This window comes from Dendropsophus ebraccatus, chromosome 8 (assembly GCF_027789765.1).
Source record: "Dendropsophus ebraccatus isolate aDenEbr1 chromosome 8, aDenEbr1.pat, whole genome shotgun sequence".
In the NCBI taxonomy this organism is placed as follows: Eukaryota; Metazoa; Chordata; class Amphibia; order Anura; family Hylidae; genus Dendropsophus; species Dendropsophus ebraccatus.
Window position 1 is genome coordinate 71,275,249 of NC_091461.1, and position 21,447 is coordinate 71,296,695.

Genomic DNA, 21,447 nt, shown 5'->3' on the forward strand with positions numbered 1-21,447 from the left:
GGCAGGAGCAACAGTAGTCAACATGGAGGCCAGTCAAGGCCCAGCAGTAGCCAACATTGAGGCAATGGCAGGCAAAGCAGTAGTCAACGTAGATTCCAGTTAGGGCCCAGCAGTAGCCAACATGGAGGCAAGGGTAGGCACAGCAGTAGTCAACCTAGATGCCAGTCAAGGCCCAGCAGTAGCCAACATTGAGGCAAGGGCAGGCACAGCAGTAGTCAACAATGACGCAAGGGAAGGCACAGCAGTAGTCAACCTAGATGCCACTCAAGGCCCAGCAGTAGCCAACATTGAGGCAAGGGAAGGCCTAGCAGTAGCCAACATTGAGTCAAGGGCAAACACACAGCAGTAGCTAACATTGTGGTAAGGGCAGGCACAGCAGTAGCTAACATTGTGGTAAGGGCAGGCACAGCAGTAGTCAACCTAAATGCCAGTCAAGGCCCAGCAGAAGCTAACATTGAGGCAAGGGCAGGCACCGCAGTAGAAAACCTAGATGCCAGTCAAGGTTCAGCAGTAGCCAACATTGAGGCAGGGGCAGGCCCAGCAGTAGCCAAAATTGAGTCAAGGGCAGGCCCAGCAGTAGCCAATATTGAGGCAAGGGAAGGAACAGCAGTAGTCAACCTAGATGCCAGTCAAGGCCCAGCAGTAGCCATCATTGAGGCAAGGGCAGGCACAGAAGTAGTCAACCTAGATGCCAGTCAAGGCCCAGCAGTAGCCAACATTGAGGCAAGGGCAGGCACAGCAGTAGTCAACCTAGATGCCAGTCAAGGCCCAGCAGTAGCTAACATTGAGGCAAGGGCAGGCACAGCAGTAGTCAACCTAGATGCCAGTCAAGGCCCAGCAGTAGCCAACATTGAGGCAAGGGAAGGCCTAGCAGTAGCCAACATTGAAGCAAGGGCACACACACAGCAGTAGCTAACATTGTGGTAAGGGCAGGAGCAGCAGTAGTCAACCTAGATGCCAGTCAAGGCCCAGCAGTGGCTAACATTAAGGCAAGGGCAGGCACAGCGGTAGTAAACCTAGATGCCAGTCAAGGCCCAGCAGAAGCTAACATTGAGGCAAGGGCAGGCACAGCAGTAGAAAACCTAGATGCCAGTCAAGGTTCAGCAGTAGCCAACATTGAGGCAGGGGCAGGCCCAGCAGTAGCCAACATCGAGGAAAGGGCACACACAGCAGTAGCCAACATTGTGGTAAGGGCAGGCACAGCAGTAGTCAACCTAGATGCCAGTCAAGGCCCAGCAGTGGCCAACATTGAGGCAAGGGCAGGCACAGCAGTAGTCAACCTAGATGGCAGTTAAGGCCCAGCAGTAGCTAACATTGAGCCAAGGGCAGGCACAGTGGTAGTCAACCTAGATGCCAGTCAAGGCCCAGCAGTAGCTAACCTTGAGGAAAGGGCAGGCACTGCAGTAGTCAACCTAGATGCCAGTCAAGGCCCAGCAGTAGCCAACATTGAGGCAACAGCAGGTCCAGCAGTAGCCAACATTGAGGCAAAGGCAGGCCCAGCAGAAGCCAATATTGAGGCAAGGGCAGGCACAGCAGTAGTCAACCTAGATGCCAGTCAAGGCCCAGCAGTAGCCAACATTGAGGCAAGGGCAGTCACAGCAGTAGTAAACCTAGATGCCAGTCAAAGCCCAGCAGTAGCTAAGATTGAGGCAAGGGCAGGCACAGCAGTAGTCAACCTAGATGCCAGTCAAGGCCCAGCAGTAGCTAACATTGCGGCAAAGGCAGGCACAGCAGTATTCAACCTAGATGCCAGTCAAGGCCCAACAGTAGCCAACATTGAGACATGGGCAGGCCCAGCAGTAGCCAACATTGAGGCAAGGGCAGGCCCAGCAGTAGTCAACCTAGATGCCAGTCATGTCCCAGCAGTAGCCAACATTAATTCAAGGGCAGGCACAGCAGTAGTCAACCTAGATGCCAGTGAAGGCCCAGCAGTAGCCAACATGGAGCCAAGGGCAGGAGCAACAGTAATCAACATGGAGGCCAGGCAGGAGCAGCAGGAGCAAACAAGGAGGCCAGTACAGGAGCAGCAGTAGCCAACATGGAGGCCAGGCAGAAGCAACAGTAGCCAACATGGAGGCCAGGGCAAAGCAGAAGTAGCCAACATGGAGGCCATGCAGGAGCAACAGTAGCCAACAGGAAGGCCAGGGCAGGAGCAGCAGTAGCCAACTTGAAGGCCAGACAGGAGCAACAATAGCCAACATGGAGGCCAGGGCAGGAGCGGCAGTAGCCAACATGTAGGCCAGAGCAGGAGCAGAAGTAGTCAACATGGAGGCCAGTGAAGGCCCAGCAGTAGCCTATATGGAGGCCAGGGCAGGGGTGGCAGTAGCCAGCATGTATGCCAAGGCAGGAGCAGAAGTAGTCAACATGGAGGCCAGTGAAAGCCCAGCAGTAGCCTATATGGAGGCCAGGGCAGGAGCGGCAGTAGCCAACATGGAGGCCAGTGAAGGCCCAGCAGTAGCCTATATGGAGGCCAGGGCAGGAGCGGCAGTAGCCAATATGGAGGCCAGGGCAGGAGTAGCAGTTGTAATTGGGTGACATGAGCAGCGGAAGCAAAATAATGAGGTCCACGGACAGACGAGAGGTAGCAGGGCGGCAGCAGCAGCAGCAGTAGCAGCAATGGTGGAATGACCAGTACGGTCTAGTTCACATATAGGCCATAATAGAAGCAGAAAAGGTCTTACATCTTGGTGACAACACGACCAAATACTACTCTGTAGTATCAGGAGCAGGTGTCACAAAGTCCTTATCTATCCATGTGCCGTTCATTTTGATGAAAGCCAGACGCTCCACACTATCACAGGACAATCTGGTTCTCCTGGGACTGACAATATGACCTGCTGCGCTGAAAACTCGCTCGGATAACAGACTGCTGGCTGGACAGAAGAGTATGTCCAAAGCGAATTCAGCGAGTTGTGGCCAGACATCTAATTTTCCCACCCAGTAGTCCAGGGGTTCGGGGATGTTAGGTGGCAACGTAAAGTCCAAAAACACCTGGACTTGCTGTTTGATGTGTGCCGCCATGTCCTGCTGCTGTTCGGGTGCCCCTGTTACCCCGGCCCGTGGCTGCATGAAAGCGTGCATCATGGACATCAGGCTCAGACTGGTGCTGCTGCTCATGCCACCCAAGCTGCTAGAGGAGGATGTGGAGGAGGCAGCACTGCTGGTGTGGCCCTGGTGGGAATGGCGTGAATGAGAGCGTTGTGTTCCAAAGGCTGCCACTAACTGTGCACCCAGCTCCTCTCTATAATAATTAATTTTTTCCTCCTGTTGGGAAGGGTGAATGAATTCACACAGCTTCTTGTGATACCGTGGGTCCAGTAGTGTTGCCAGCCAGAACTCGTCCTGTTGACGAATCCTTTGCAAGCGTCTCCTTCTCCTCCACCCGTCTCCCCTAAGAGTTCCTGTGCGTTCAGGTTCTCCTCCTCCTCCTCCTCAACTTCCTCTCCCTCCTCTTCCGCCAATCCTTCCTCTAGCGACCCAGGCTTTGACAGTGGCAAGACCTCTTCCCACTCGCCTCCGCATCAGCTCCAGTACATGAAGCATGGGTATGATGGCGCTCAGTCCTGTGTCTTGCCCACTGACCTGAAAGGTGGCCTCCTCAAAGGGTCGTAGCAAGCGGCAGGTGTCACGCATGAGCTGCCACTGGCCGAGCTCTAGGTTACACAGGGGAGTCGCCGTGTCCGCCTGCATCAAGAGGAAATCAGTCCAGCATGTGGAGGGTGGAGTTCCACCGCGTGGCTACATCGAAAATGAGACGATGGTTGGAAAGACCATTCCTCCTCTGCAGGTCGGGGAGGATGTGGTGAGAGTGACTTAAAGGGCCGCGGCTCTGCCTGGGCCTGCTGTGACCCACTATCACCCCATTTCTCCCAGGTGGACAGGTGGTGGCGCTTCATATGGGCAGCCATGGCGCTGGTGCCAGGTATCTGTCGGTCAGCGACCGCCAACGTGCGTGCACAAGCAGGGAAGGGAGGCCATAGAATGGCCCTGCACCCCCAATGGCCCTGCACCCCCAAACCCAAAGGGACCCTCCCTGTCTGTGCACGCTTTGCGAGGTTGGCGGTCACTGACCGACACAGTGTGGAGATAGTGTAGGGACCCATGGAGAACCAGGAGACCGGCATGTGGTACATGGGGCAATATGGTTTAATCAAATTATATACCAACATCCTGGCGTTGGTTTTTAAATGTGGCCGAGAGGCATTAGTGTCAGCCATAGGTGTGATGTGCAACAGCTCCTTTCTCTCAATGTCGTATTTTACTTTTCTCCCTTTTCTGAGCAGTTGGCACTCCTCTTTGTTAGACCCACATGACCCAAATTAGCAGGGGGCACCTGTGCACACATGTCAAGTACCTCCTATCTTTCCCATTCTACCTGCAAGAGCTATGGTGAGTACAAGATCATATTCACACTTGTGTTGTTTGGCGGCAGCTTTCTCCACTGGTGGTGCCTGCTGGGTTTTGGGGGGGCCCTTTGGGTTTGGTCCTGTGACATCGGGGTTGCAGGGCCATTCTATGGCCTCCCTTTCCTGCCTGTGCATGCTTTGAGGGGTTGGCGGTTGCTGACAGACACAGTAGGGAGATGTAGGGACCCATGTAAACCAGGAGACCAGCACATGGTACATGGGGCAATATGGTTTGATCAAAATATATACCAAAATCCTAGCGTTGGTTTTTAAATGTGGCCCAGAGGCATTAGTATCAGCCATAGGTGTGATGTGCAACAGCTCCTTTCTCTCCATGTCGTAACTAGCTAATTTGCTAGTTACAGCCAGGTGCTACACGCTGCAGAGAGGGCAGGTACCGTGAGCCCTTTCCGCATCTTCAATATATATTTATAATATATATTTTAGTTATGCCTATAGCAGGCAATCATTTTATTTATTTATTTTTTAGGTCGGATTTGTAAAAATTTGTGAATTGAATATAAATGAATCTCATTAAAAGAGCCAAACAACAGTATTGTAGCTATAATAGTGGGACTATTGCAAAGTAGCAATTTTTTTCAACAGATGTTGTTGTTACAGTATTAAAAATTGGAAAATGACAATTTTAAAAAACAGTCAATCAGCCAGTGAATTATACATATTCCGCTATGGATAGGTGTATCAGAAGCATAAAATTAGAAAGCTTTCTATAAAAATATTTCACATGTTCCAATCTACCTTCAAGTACCCTTACACCTCCCCTTGTGTGACAACCTTTGTTTCCCAGTCAATTTAAAAGGCATCAATTTAATTGTCAATCAATTTTATTTCCATGCTGCCCAGCACATCTGCTTGGAATTTAAAAGGCTGTGGCCCATAAGTGTTTGCACGGCACATGTGCTAATTATAGGGACATTTTAAAGGCGCAAAGTGGGGAAGTGTGGGGGGAAGTATGCTCTGTTCATGCATTCACAGCTCTTCCTTTCTGCAGGGTAAGTGGCAGCCACTGGGCCCTACTACTAGTCACGGGCTCCCGGACAGTGGCCTACCCCGCCCAATGGGAAAGATGGCTCTGATGTAAATTCAGCATTTTCTGTGCCCACATTGTGTACACAGTGCAAGAGCTGCTTCTTTTCCCATCCTGCTCACTCATTTACCTTTGCCCCTTCCCCCTCCATAGACTATGATGGACAGCGTAAGCCCATGTTCAAATTTTCTGTGTGATGTAAATATCTTTTTCTTGATAATGAACGGCCAACATAGTTCTAATAGCATTTAAATGCACTAGTCTGAGGTTCTCTAAAATATCTTACAATCTATACATGCATGTGGGTATTCTTAGTTACCACCCCATAGGTATTACCATGGGTGATTCTTAATGGTATTATGCAGTCTATTATCTAACAACTTGACACTAAGTATTATTTGGTTCTTATTTATTGTATATCCATATTATTTATATTTTGCCCTTTTCACTGTCCAGCCAACCCTCACCCCATTCCCTTCCTTATTGATTCTTCACAAGGTTCTTTAAACAACATGATTACACTTCATTCATCAGAACAAGTAATGCAGACAGATTTAGTATACTGGAATATTATTAAATTCTGTATTGCTAATTTGGTGTTACTGTATATCTGATGTGTATTTATTTTGCTTCTCTCTCTCTCTCTCTCTCTCTCTCTCTCTCTCTCTCATTGCTTTTGTTCTTATTCAAAATAATTTGACTACAATAATGATTCAGTTACAGCTTTCAAAATGTCAGAAACTTAGCAATTACTAATATTGTTCAGAGAAAAAACAACAACAAATATTAGTTTGTAAAAATAATTACAGAAGAATATGGGTTGTCTAAGATCAATTAAGTTGACATTTTTCCAGCATGAAAATATTTACAGGGAAAGAAGATGGCTCTGGAAGCTTATTTTACGTTGCTGAAGGCGATAACTTGTGCAAGATCAGTCCAACAGATGGGTGCTTTTAAAGTTTAACTGTCTAGACAACTTGTGACATGGTCTTTCTAGCCTCATTTACCTATCTGAAAATAGTTTTTTTACTTTGAGAGTATCTGTTGGTTGCTGATAGAATGAAACCCATCAAAACCATATGCCTGGGGTCCTTAAATTTATTATCAAAAGGCCAGAGCCACTATGTATTATATTCCCTCCAGCAAATGTGTTTGCAAGTTTTAACTGTTGTGTCATCTGACGAACATCAAGTTGCCTGATTCCTTCTTCTGTCATCTCATTTGGCGAGGACGTGCTGCGCTTCATGACACAAAGTGACATGCTGTGTACAACACAACTTTTTGGTGACAAATCATAAATAAGAAGTGACATATTTAAAAAAAAAAAATATGACCCACAGTTGGAGGACAGCTGCTTTCTCCAAACACTTGTATGCCATATTCAGAGTAGGTTTTCTATTTGATGGACATACATTTGGCCTCTGTTCTGGGAAGGAAAGAACAAGATGTGTGTTTACATTGCACTAAGAAAATATTAGGTTTTAGGAGGACATTTCCTCCTTATCTTGTATTTCTTGTTTGATGTTTTCTTTTATCTTTTTATAACCACATGACAATATTCTGTTTATGCATCTTGTGACTTTGAGAAAGTCATCATATATTACTGAAGATTAATCTGATGGGAAGTTTTCCATGTTTGTGAAGCTTTTTACATCCTTTCAATTTATGTTATTTTGGTTTTGGACATAACGTGAAAATGATCTGAGGTTCTTAAAATTGGCATATTTAATTAATGTATCCAAACCTGTATCAAAAAGACATGAATTATAGCATTGCTTAACAAATTGTTCCATCATTCTGTAGATTCATCATATCCTTTTCTTCAAAGTCAAATCAAACACACAATTGCACACATTTCAATCAGAAATCACTTTTGATCCTTTCATTTACTGACAAGTAACATATTATCCGTTGCTTAATGAAAAATCTAATTAACACGTAGGGATGAGAAGCCTCAGTGTGTATAGTGATGAACATTTTTTGTTCATTTCCATGAATGTTAAGATGGTTTTAACACATGTTCACACTGAAATGTATGTATTATATCATCAATGTCCTAATTGGCATTAAGCACCTTCAAGAAATCAGACATAAATCACCATGCATAATTTATGCCAAAGCAAAAAAAAAAAATTCTAATTATATGAGTAGAATATCTTTTCTTCATGTTCAAATCCCCTGCTTTTTTTTTTTTTTTTTTTGCTTAGTTTTCTATGGTTAAAGGGGGGAAAATGGTTTCAAATCAACTGGTGCCAGAAGATTATAGAGATTTGTATATTGTTTCTATTTAGAAAACCCAACCTTCCAGTTACCAACTGCTGTATACCCTGCAGGAAGTGAGGCTTACTTTCCAGTAAGACTTGTTTATCTCTGCTGCCATCCCTACCCATGTCAGAAACGTAAAAATTAAGGGGGGGAGGTGGCCGGATGCAAATTGAGAGGGAGACACAAGACCTGACCTCCTGCCTGCAGCAGCTAAAAACCGGTACAAACAGTGACCACAGATTGCCTCTCCATCTCTACGGCAGAGATAAAGACACCCCTATGCACTAAAGAGAAGAAGTATCAGCTAAAGCTAGACCTATCCCGCAAGCCTCTCAAAATGGCACTGGCACGCAGTACAATTAGGAAGGAGACTTCCTAGAGAAGAGACCCATACCCTATACTTCTGGCAGATACTCTCCACTGGCAGAACTTAACGAAGAGGTTAGTGAGGAGGCAGTGTTCACAGGAGCCACTGCTCTTGCTGCCACTGTCTGTTCCTAACAGCCCAGCTTCAGATAGGAGTGGGGAGGTACCCATCATGGCGACCACGGAGAAGCATGCTACGCAGCAGAGCTTAGAGAACAATGGCCTATCAGACATGGATGCTCCGTCCTTACCACCGACCCCACTGTCATGGAAGAGTTCGCATCCCTTCCAACTCGGGATGGTGACACTGAATAATAAAACGGGAGAAATGAGGTCTGTCAGTGAAAATGCATTGATTACAGTTGCAGTTATGGGGATGCTAATGGAAGACTTAAAAAAGTCTCTGCAAGCAGATTTCTGCAAAAACATTTAGTTTAGGCCATTGGGGACAGAATATCCCATATTGAAAACAAAATGGTGGAGCTCACAACTGCCCAAAATAATGTAGCAGATGTCACCACTACATTAGAGGAGGAAGTGGAGTCCTTCAAACTAAAAATGGCTGACATAGCGGACAGGTCTTAAAAAATAATTTACGCCTGAGAGGTATCCCAGACTGACTTTTCCACCACTCTTCTTTCCACAGCAACGGATGCTGATCTGATCATTGACAGGGTGCACCGTCTCCCCAAGCCCAGAAACCTCCCTGCTACCATACCACGAGATGTGATATTGTGGGTACATTTCTTCCATGTTAAAGAAAAGATAATGTCTACGGCCAGGCAGAATCCGGATTTGCCTGCGTGATTCCAATCCATCTCTCTGTTTGTAGACTTATCAGCAGTCATAATGGCTAGGAGGAAAGCGTTCGCACCCAGCACCAAGATATTACGAGATAACAAAGTCCCATACCGATAAGGGATTTCCCATCAAGCTCATAATTACTCCCAATGGGGCTAAAAGCTTGGCTAATACACCAGAAGAGGCAATGCAACTATGACGAAAAAGAACCTTTATCCAGAAGAACCCAGAACATGCCTTGGAGACCAGACCAAGTCGCCCCCATGTGGCTCAAGAATGGAGCACGGTGTCATCGGGAATAAAGAGATCTTGTGATTGACTTGATGTACTTGCTGAGCCTAATAATATCTTAGAGGCTCCTTATCTTTCACGTTTATAAGGCAGCAGGATCAGAAAGTGACAAACACTTGTCAAGGTGTCCTGATTTTGGAAGGGGATTTTTAACTAGACAGTTTGGCCACAACATCACTAACTACTTGTACTGAACCAACCCCCTCAGCTAATCTGTTACACAAACATCTTTATGATATCTGGCGGCTTCACCATCCATCCAAATCAGACTTCACCTTTTTTTCCCATACACACAGATCCTACACTAGGATAGATTATTTCCTTGTAGATCATTTAACCATTCTTAAGATAGGGTCGTTCTCCATCAAAACCATAACATGGTCGGACCATGCTCTGATATTCCTAGAGGTTACAGAACAAAAATCACCTACCCATAACACCGTATGGAAACTGTATTTCCCAGCCACAACTTCTGCCTTACAAGAATACTTTACTGTTTATGATAATGGAGAAGCATCAATCAGAGACCGCTTCATAAAACAAGCATCTATAGAAAAAAAAAACAAGACAAAAGCAGCAAAAATTATTGTTATAACATCGGAAGTGATGAGCGAATACTGTTCGATCGAATAGATATGCGAACTGATAATACTGTAAGTACAGATGAGCGAACCTCGAGCATGCTCGAGTCCATCCGAACCCGAACTTTCGGCATTTGATAACCGGTGGCTGCTGAACTTGGATAAAGCCCTAAGGCTATGTGGAAAACATGGATATAGTCATTGGCTGTATCCATGTTTTCCAGACAACCTTAGGGCTTTATCCAACTTCAGCAGCCACCACTAATCGAATGCCGAATGATCGGGTACGGATGGACTCGAGCCCGAACCCGGGTCGCTCATCTCTAATAATAACCCTTTAAGGACATGGCCCATTTTCGTTTTTACGTTTTCGGTTTTTCCTCCTTGTGTTTAAAAGGTCATAGCACTTGCATTTTTCCACCTAAAAACCCCCATGACCCCTTATTTTTTGCGTCACTAATTGTACTTTGCAATTACAGGCTGAATTTTTGCATAAAGTACACTGCGAAACCAGAAAAAAATTCGAAGTGTGGTGAAATTGAAAAAAAAAACGCATTTCTTTTATTTGGGGGAAATGTGTTTTTACGCCATTCACCCTGGGGTAAAACTGACTTGTTATGCATGTTCCTCAAGTCGTTACGATTAAAACGATATATAACATGTATAACTTATATTGTATCTGATGGCCTGTAAAAAATTCAAACCGTTGTTAACCAATATACGTTCCTTAAAATCGCTCCATTCCCAGGCTTATAGCGCTTTTATCCTTTGGTCTATGGGGCTGTGCGAGGTGTCATTTTTTGCGCCATGATTTGATCTTTCTATCGGTACCTTGATTGCCCATATACGTCTTTTTGATCGCTTTTTATTACATTTTTTCTGGATTTGATGCGACCAAAAATGCGCAATTTTGCACTTTGGGATTTTTTTGCGCTGACGCCGTTTACCGTACGAGATCAGGAATGTGATTAATTAATAGTTCGGGCGATTACGCACGCGGCGATAGCAAACATGTTTATTTATTTATTTATTTGTTTACTTTTATTTAAAACCTGGGAAAAGGGGGGTGATTCAGACTTTTATTAGGGGAGGGGGCTTTTTACTATTAACAACACTTTTTTTTTTTTTACACATATACTAGAAGCCCCCCTGGGGGACTTCTAGTATATACACTGTGATCTCTCATTGAGATCTCTGCAGCATAGATATGCTGCAGAGATCCATGAGATCGGCACTCGTTTGCTTTCGGCTGCTGCAGCCGGAAGTAAACGAGTGCCGAGCCGAGGACAGCGCCATCTTGGACGCGTCCCCGGCCGGCATCAGTAACGGAGATCGCTCCTCCGGGACAAGGTCCCGGAGGAGCGATCTCCCCCACTAGACACCAGGGAAACGTTGCCTCCGGTAATCGGAGGCAGCTGTCAACTTTGACAGCTGCCTCCGATTAGCTAATTAGCGGGCACGGCGATCAGACCGTGCCCGCTAATAGCAGCGGTCCCGGGCTACACGCGGCACCCGGGATCGCGGCACTTCAAAGCGGGGCCGCCGCGCGGCCCCGCTTTGAAGTGCAAGTGAGGACATAGGACGTACCGGTACGTCCTATGTCCTTAAGAGGATAAGGTATTCGATCTATGGAATATTATCAAATAGTTCACAGAATATTCAAAGATTATTCGATAAGCGTTCAAATCCCCCAGTTTCCATTTTTTAGCTCCAAGTGGTTGAATAGATGTTTTTCAATAATCGAATGGGCTAACTAATGAACAAAAACAAACAGAACTATATTAGCGCTCTTCTTAACAAGAGTATTTAATAGCATATTTTCTTCTGCAACATTCCCGGCTGAAATATTGAAAGCATTAGTTATAACTCTCCCTAAGTTGGGGAAAACCCCTGACAATGCAGCCAATTTCCGCCCCATATCCCTGCTTAATGGGGATATAAAAATGTATGCAAAACTTTTGGCTTTCAGGATGTCAGCAGTTTTACCTAATTTGATAGGCCAAAACCAAGTGGGGTTTGTCCCTGGATGGCAAACCATAGACGGCACACGTAGGTTTATAAATTTAATTTTATTTGTTAAAACCCGGCGAACGCATTCTCTGTTCCTAAAGTTGGATGCGAAGAAGGCTTTCAACCGGGTACATTGGGGGTAACTCCAGGCTACCTTAGAGAAATTTGGAATACGGGGTCCGATACTGAAGGCCTTGTACATCATCCCAACAGCACAAATTTATTCAGCTGGCACCCTCTCTTGTCCGTTTGTAATTACAAATGGGACGGGACAGGGATGCCCTTTGTCCTCTACTATATTTGTATTGGCAATAGAGCAATTAGCTAAAAAATCAGGGAAAACAGGAGCATAACTGGTATTGTAGTAGGAGTAGTGATGAGCGAGTACTAAAATGCTTGGGTGCTCGATATTTGAGACAAGTATTTCGCGAAACTCGAGTGCTCGTTTTGAGTAACAAACCCTATTGAAGTCAAAGGAATACTCGAGCACTTTTGCAGGAGACTCAAATTCGGTAGAGGGAAGGTCGTGTGAAAACCTGTCAACCTCAGAAATTGATGGAAACACAACGGAAATGGACAGGAAACAGCAGGGGCAGCATAGATGCATACCTCTGAGCCTGCCTAATGGCACCGTTAAGCCTAATTCTGTGCAACAGCCTGGTAAAACAGAGGTAGGCATATGGACCACCCAAAAACTCAGCCTGACACAGCATGGCAGTGAGAACACAGGGAACCATTAAAACAGAGGTAGCATATGATGAACCACCCCAAAATTTAGCCTGACACAGCATGGCGATAAAGACATAGTGAACAATGTAGAAGCAGTAGCCAGTGAGCCTTCCAAAAATTATACGAGACACAGCATGTCAGTGAGCACACAGAGAACCATTAAAAGTGAGTGAGGAAGCAAGTGAGCCTTCCCAAAATTAGGTCAGACAATGCATGGCATTGGGCACACAGAGAACCATTAAAAGTGAGTGAGAAAGCAGGTGAGCCTCCCAAAAATTAGGCCAGACACTGCATGGCATTGAGCACACAGAGAACCATTAAAAGTGAGTGAGGAAGCAAGTGAGCCTCCCCAAAATTAGGTCAGACACTGAATGGCATTAAGCACACAGACAACCATTAAAAGTGAGTGTGGAAGCAAGTGAGCCACCTAAAAATTAGGCCAGACACTGCATGGCATTGAGCACACAGAGAACCATTAAAAGTGAGTGAGGAAGCAAGTAAGCCCACCCAAAAATTGGAGTGAGTCCAGGGGCATGGATTTTAAGTGGACACAAACCTAGGTGCTGACAGCTTACTGGCTAGGTCAGCTGTCAGTCACCATCAAGGGTACACCTGATGCCTCTCGACCGGGGTTGGTGAGGCCACGGCCACGGCTAGACAAAAATAAAATAAAATAAAACAGCTGGCTGGTTGGCGGGAGCGAGATCGGCAGGCCCCTGGCAACCAGTCCCGCTCCTCCGTAGACGTATTGTGACGTCAGAGCATGGCAGTGAGGACACAGAGAACCATTAGAAGTGAGTGAGGAAGCAATTGAGCCTCCCAATAATTAGGCCAAACACAGCATGGCGGAAGACGACTTGGCTGTTGGCTGAGAATTGAAGGAAGAGGAGGAGGAGGAGAAGAGATACCAAGAATCTTTATGTTGAGCTGCCTTCCCCGGGTGGACAGTTGAATTCAGGTAAAATCCAGGCTTTTTTCATTTTTATAAACGTCAGCCTGTCAGCACTGTCAGTTGACAGGAGGTGCGCTTATATGTGATGATGGCACCAGCTGCATTGAAGACCCCCTCTGACAACACGCTAGCGGCAGGTCAGCACAGCACCTCCAAGGCGTAAAGCGCCAGTTCGGGCCACGTATCCAGCTTTGCAACCCAGTAGTTGCAGGTAGCAGAGTGATCGGGAAGGACGTTGGTATGGTCAGAAAGGTACTCCCTCACCATCTTTCTGAAGACTTCCCCCCTACTTTGTCTAGACTGGGGACGGTTGACGGTAGTCTTGCTGGGGTGCCATGAATCTGTCAAAGGCCTTGGAGAGTGTTACCCTGCCCCTTGACAAGCTGCCTGCTCACCCCCTCCTCTCCCCTGCTCTTTGGCCCACAGAACTAAGTCCTCTGGCACTATTGGTGTCAGATAGGAAGAACATTTTCAGCTTCTGCACCAGGGCCTGTTGATATTGATTCACTCTCATACTGCATTCCTCGGCAGGAATGAGAGTGGAAAAGTTCTGTTTGTACCGAGGGTACAGGAGGGTAAACACCCAGTTATCTGTGTTGTAAAAAAAATAAATAAATAAATAACCAGAGGGTCACGGGAAAGACAGCCTAACATAAAGTCAGCCATGTTCGCCAGGGTCCCAACACGCAAGAACTCCCTCTCCTCACTAGCCTCAATTTCCTCCTCCTCCTTCTCCTCCTCCTCCTCCACCAATTCCTACTCTTCAGGCCATACACGCTCAACATCTAAGGATTGAGCATAGGAACCCTCTTCAGTGGCGTCAGCAGTCTGCTTCTCTTCCTCCTCTTCTTCATCCTCCTCATCCTCTACTCCGTGGTGAGAAACTGACGTCAGGGTGGTCTGGCTATCTAGCGGCGGCTTTTCTTCACCCGTCTCCTGAGCCGAAGGCAAAGTGTCAGACTTCAGGCTGAGCAGGGAGTTTTGAAGCAGACACCGCAGCGGGATGGTTAGGCTGATGATGGCTGCATCGCCACTGACCATCTGTTTTGACTCCTCAAAGGGGCCCAGTACCTGACAGATAGCAAACATCCACGTCTGCTCCTCATTGTAGATTACCGAGGTTGACATCTGGCATTCCACAATGGCTCTGTGTTGCTGGTAAACCTCACACCCACGACCTAGACCCTTACCCCTGGGGTTCACCATTCACCTGTGGACACTGCACAGTATGGAACTTAGATATGCCTTGCATAAGAAATACAGAAATCAGAAAAAAATACTAGTGGTCCTACTAGTTTAGGGAGACTGTGGGATACAATCCGCTAGTGGCTGCACCTATACACACTCTGTGACACACCCTTTACTCTGTGCAAGTTGTGAACTTAGATAGGCCTTGTGTATGAAATACAGAAATCAGGAAAAATACTTGTGGTCCCACTAGTTTTGGGGGGCTGTGGGATACAATCCGCTAGTGGCTGCACCTATACATCTCTGTGACACACACTTTACTCTGTGCAAGCAGTTGCAAACTTACATAGGCCTTGCGTATGAAATATGGAAATCAGGAAAAATACTTGTGGTCCCACTAGGTTTGGGGGGCTCTGGGATACAATCCGCTAGTGGCTGCACCTATACACACTCTGTGACGCACCCTTTACTCTCTGCAAGCAGTTGTGAACTCAGATAGACATTGCGTATGAAATACAGAAATCAGGAAAAATACTTGTGGTCCCACTACTTTGGGGGGCTGTGGGATACAATCCACTAGTGGCTGCACCTATACACACTCTGTGACACACCCTTACAATGAGCAGTGAAGTTCTATGCAGGTGTACTACAAATCCCAGCAATACAATGTAATACAACAGCACCACCAGCCACAAAATCAGAAAAGAGTACACAAAGCACCTCTTAGGGGTCTGTATGCAACACCTAATGTGACCTTGGTAATGTCCCCTTTCTGCCAGCAGCCGATCACCACAGTGAGCTGGTGAAATCGTGGTAGCAGCACTGCAAGTCCCAGCCAGCAATCTATAGTAATACTATTAAAAAAGATTTGAAGCCCTTAAAAGGGCTGTTTGTTTGTGTTGCTAGTATTCCCTGCCTACTGGAACGCTAAATCCTACACTGACGCTCTCCCTGACCACCAGCAGCTCTAATCTCTTCCAGTATACGTCTGAAGCGAGCACTACCGGTCGCGCTTTTTATACAGTATGGCAGGGTCATCTGATTTAGCCAACCAATCGCTGCTATCGACATGTATGGGTCCTACGTGATCGCAGGATGTATCAAAGAGTCTCCTGTATGTTTATTGGCTGAGAAATAGCACCCAATCGTACAGGAAATGGATGATGAGATTTTCTCGAGATGTTCGTCTGAGTATCGAGTACCATCGAGTACCATCGAGTACCCTAATGCTCGATCGAGTACCAAGCTCGGACAAGCATGCTCGCTCATCACTATTAAGGACACAACCAATGAAATTGTTTTGAATATTAACCCATAGACGACCTAGGACGTACCGGTACGTCCTGGAAGTGTGTACCCAGATGACCAAGGACGTACTGGTACGTCCTGAGCTATGAAGCGCGCTTCATAGGAAGTGGAGGCCGGCTACAGTGAGCAGCCCGGCCCTCACTGTTAATGACAGGCTGCAGCGATCGCGCTGCAGCATGTCATTAACTCCTTAAACGCCGTGATCGCGTTGCGGCCGCGGCGTTTAAGTGTGACTGCGGGGGTCCCGATCGTTAAAACGGACTACCGGAGGTCTCTCAAAGGCAGGCTCAATGAGCACAGGCAGGCTCAATGAGAAGATCGCCTATCACATTGATCAATGCTATGCCTAATGGTGCGTTTACACAGGCAGATTTATCTGGCAGATTTTTTAAGCCAAAGCCAGGAACAGACCATAAACAGGGAACGGGTCATAAAGGAAAGACTGAGATTTCTCCTCTTTTCAAATCCATTCCTGGTTTTGGCTTCCATTATCTTCCCTGTGTAAACGCACCATATGGCATAGCAATGATCAGTGTATGTAATCAATCTAATGTATGTACAAGGTCCCCAAAGGGACTTAAAATGTGTAAATAAAAAAAAAAGGAAAAATCACTATTACACTACCCCAAAGCCCCTCCCCAATAAAAATTTAAATCACCCCCCTTTCCCATTATATAAATAAAACATATAAAAATAAATAAATAAATAAACATTTAATATACCGTAGCGTGCATAATTGTCTGATCTATTAAAATATAACAAGCCTCATTGCGAACAGGGAACTGTACAGACGAAAAAAGAGAAAAAAGTGCGTGGATTACCGATTTTATGTTACATTATATATATAAAAAAATAATAATAAAAAGTGATCAAAACGTCAGATCTTGATAAATATAGTATTAATTAAAACTAGAGATCATGGCGGAAAAAATTACTCCACATACAGCCCCGTAGGTGAAAAGCTAAAACCATTATAAGCGTCGCAATAGGCCCATTTTATTACTAACTAATTGCCACAAAAAAAAGGATTTAATAAAAAAATATATATATAACATTAGAGAATCTGTGTAAAACTGCATGTAGTTGTGTTAGGACTGACCTATAGAATAATAGTATCTTGTTGCTTTTACCATATAGTGCACTTATTTATATCTTCATAAATAATAACTTTGGGATTCCGTCATAAATGTTATGGTAGAATGAAAGACACCAATACAAAGTACAACTATTCCTGTAAAAAACAAGACCTTACATGTCCCGGTATATAGAAAACTGGAAGTGCTGGAGCTCTTAGAAGAGGAGGAGGAAAAATGACATCGCAAAGATCAAAATTTGCGCGGTTCACTGGGTCATTTTGGGCTTGGTCCTCAAAGGGTTAAAAAAAGTTGTAGACCACATAAGTTAAACAAACAAATTTTATCTATTTCAATTACTGAATTGATAAATAATAAATAAATAGGTGAACTGATAATTTCTAACAAAAGGCATCTTTAACCCCTTAAGGACAGGGCCAATTTCGATTTTTGTGTTTCCGTTTTTTCCTCCTTGTGCTTAAAAAGCCATAGCACTTGCATTTTTCCACTTAGAAACCCACATGAGCCCTTTTGTTTTGCGCCACTAATTGTACTTTGCAACGACAGGCTGAATTTTTTCATAAAGTACACTGGAAATCCAGAAAAAAATAAAAAAGTATGGTGAAATTAAACAAAAACAAAACAAAAAAACAATGCCTTTTGTTTATTTAGGGGGTATTTGTTTTTACGCCATTTGCCCTGGTGTAAAACTGACTTGTTATATATGTTCCTTACGTCGTTACGATTAAAACGATATGTAACATGTATAATTTTTATATTATGTGATTGCTTGTAAAAAATTCAAACCATTGTTAACAAATATATGTTCCTTAAAATCGCTCTAATCCCATGCTTATAGCGCTTTTATCCTTTGGGGACATTATGCGCCATTATGGGGCAAATTACGCCATTATGTTTACTTTCTATTGGTATCTTGATTGTGCATATGCAACTTTTTGATCTCTTTTTATTACAATTTTTCTGTATTTGATGCGACCAAAAATGCGCAATCTTGCACTTTGGGATTTCTTTGCACTGACGACATTAACCATGCAAGATCAGGAATATGATAAATTAAATTCATAGTATGGGCGATTACGCACGTGGAGATACAAAACATGGTTATTTTTTTTTATTTGTTTACTTTTAATTATTACATGGGAAAAGGGGGGTGATTCTAACTTTTTATATATAACTAGAAAATGTACCCGGCGCTGCCCGGGTATAAAGTGTCAGTGTGTTAATTAGATTTGTTCTAAGGTGCCCAGGAGGCCAAGCTAAAGGTATTGTTTCATCTGAGTTAATCAGTGGAATTAGTGTATACCTGTAGTGCATAGTTGAAGGGGCTCTGTATACTCACAATGTATAGTTTTTAGGGGTCTCGCATATCTGTAGTGCATAGTTGGGGGGGCTGTATACCTATAGTGTATAGTTGGGGGGCGGGGGTCCTGTATACCTGCAGTGTGTAGTTGGGGGGGCTGTATACCTATAGTGTATAGTTGGGGGGGGGGTCCTGTATACCTGCAGTATGTAGTTGGGGGGGCTGTATACCTGTAGTGTATAGTTGAGGGAGGTCCTGTATACCTGCAGTGTACAGTTGGTGAAGGTCCTGTATACCTGTACTGTATAGTTCGGGGGTCCTGTATACCTGTAGTATATAGTTGGTGCTGTATACCTGTAATGTATAGTTGGTGGAGGTCTTGTATACCTGTAGTGAATAGTTTCAGGGTCCTGTATAACTGTAGTATAGAGTTGGTGAAGGTCCTGTATACCTGTAGTATATAGTTCGGGGGTCCTATATACCTGTAGTATATAGCTGGTGGTGTTCCTGTATACCTGTAGTATATTTGGGGTCCTGTATACTTGTAGTATAGAGTTGGTGAAGGTGCTGTATACCTGTATTATAGAGTTGGTGTAGGTCCTGTATACCTGTAGTGTATAGTTTTGGGGTCCTGTATACCTGTAGTGTATAGTTTGGGGTCCTGTATACCTGTAGTATATAGTTGGTGGAGGTCCTGTATACCTGAAGTATATAGTTGGTGGAGGTCCTGTATACCTGCAGTGTATAATTTTGGGGTCCTTTATACCTGTAGTTTAAAGTTTGGGGTCCTGTATACCTGTAGTATATAGTTTTGTGGAGGTCCCGTGCACCTGTAGTGTATAGTTTTGGTGTCCTGTATACCTGTAGTGTCCTGTATACCTGCAGGGTTGTATTTACCCGTATGGCAGTGTTATTCAGTCACAGTGTGTCGGTATTGGTCATGTCTGGTATGGCGGTGTTATCCAGTCACAGTATGGCGGTATTGGTCAGGTCTTGTGTGGCGGTGTTATCCAGTCACGGTATGGTGGTATTGGTCAGGTCTGGTATAGCGGTGTTATCCAGCACAGTATGGCGGTATTGGTTAGGTCTGGTATGGCAGTGTTATCCAGTCACAGTATGGCGGTATTGGTCAGGTCTGGTATGACAGTATTATCCAGCACAGTATAGCAGTATTGGTCAGGTCTGGTGTGGCGGTGTTATCCATTCACAGTATGGCAGTATTGGTCAGGTCTGGTATTGCGGTGTTATCCAGTCACAGTTTGGCGGTATTGGTCAGGTCTGATATGACAGTGTTATCCAGTCACAGTATGGCGGTATTGGTCAGGTCTGGTATGGCAGTGTTATCCAGCACAGTATGGCGGTATTGGTCAGGTCTGGTTTGGCAGTGTTATCCAGCACAGTATGGCGGTATTGGTCAGGTCTGGTGTGGCAGTGTTACCCAGTCACAGTTTGGTATACCTGTAGTGCCCTGTATATACATGTACTGTATGGATGGAGTAGGGGGCCCTGTATATACATGTACTGTATAGTTGGAGTAGGGGGTCCTGTATATATATGTTCTGTATAGATGGAGTAGGGGGTCCTGTATATACATGTACTCTATAGTTGGAGTAGGGGGCCCTGTATATATATATATATATGTCCTGTATAGATGGAGTAGGGGGTCCTGTATATACATATACTGTATAGATGGAGTAGGGGGTCCTGTATATACATGTACTGTATAGATGGAGTAGGGGGTCCTGTATATACATGTACTGTATAGATGGAGTAGGGGGCCCTGTATATACATGTACTGTATAGATGGAGTAAGGGGCCCTGTATATATATGTACTGTATAGATGGAGTAGTGGGTCCTGTATACATGTACTGTATAGATGGAGTAGGGGGTCCTGTATATACATGTACTGTATAGATGGAGTAGGGGGCCCTGTATATATATGTACTATATAGATGGAGTAGGGGGTCCTGTATACATGTACTGTATAGATGGAGTAGGGGGTCCTGTATATACATGTACTGTATAGATAGAGTAGGGGGCCCTGTATATATATATGTCCTGTATAGATGGAGTAGGGTGCCCTGTATATATATGTACTATATAGATGGAGTAGGGGGTCCTGTATACATGTACTGTATAGATGGAGTAGGGGGTCCTGTATATACATGTACTGTATAGATAGAGTAGGGGGCCCTGTATATATATATGTCCTGTATAGATGGAGTAGGGGGCCCTGTATATACATGTACTGTATAGATGGAGTAGGGGGTCCTGTATATACATGTACTGTATGGATGGAGTAGGGGGTCCTGTATATACATGTACTGTATAGATAGAGTAAGGGGTCCTGTATATACATGTACTGTATAGATGGAGTAGGGGGTCCTGTATACATGTACTGTATAGATGGAGTAGGGGGTCTACCAGTTATTACTGTGGATGTTGTGAGGCAGCTGCCCTAGCAACCATTGCTCCCTGTGAAAATGAAAGCAGTAATCCTATTGGTTGCTAAGGCTCCAACTGCCGTGTCTGCTGCAGCTAATTATATCACCTGTGTTTGCAGTGAGGAGATTTTCCCATTCATCTGTATGGGGCCCTCTTTCCCCTCCCCCTCCCCCTCCCCCTCCCCTCCTGTACATCTGGCGGGGACGGGACCTTCGCAATAACCTTCCCGGGCACCCAATGTATCTGTGTGCCAAATTTGGGGTCAAACGGTTCAGGCGTTTGGAAGTCTATAGAGGACAGACAGACAGACAGACAGAGTTTGATTTTTATGATATAGATTACACTTTTTAAAAACATTTTTTACACTTATACTAGAAGCCCCCCTGGGGGACTTCTTGTTTAAGCACACTGATCTCTCATTGAGATGTTTGCTGTATACAGCATAGATCAATGAGATCGGTACTCGTTTGCTTTCGGCTGCTGCAGCCGAAAGCATCCGAGTGCCGAGTCGGGATCAGTGGCATTTTGGGGAGACCCCGGTAGGTAAAAAACACGGAGATCGCTCCTCCGGGACAACGTCCTGGGGGCGATCTTCGCCACTAGACACCAGGGATCGGCTTCAGCAAGTAATCGGATGCAGCTGTCAACTTTGACAGCTGCAT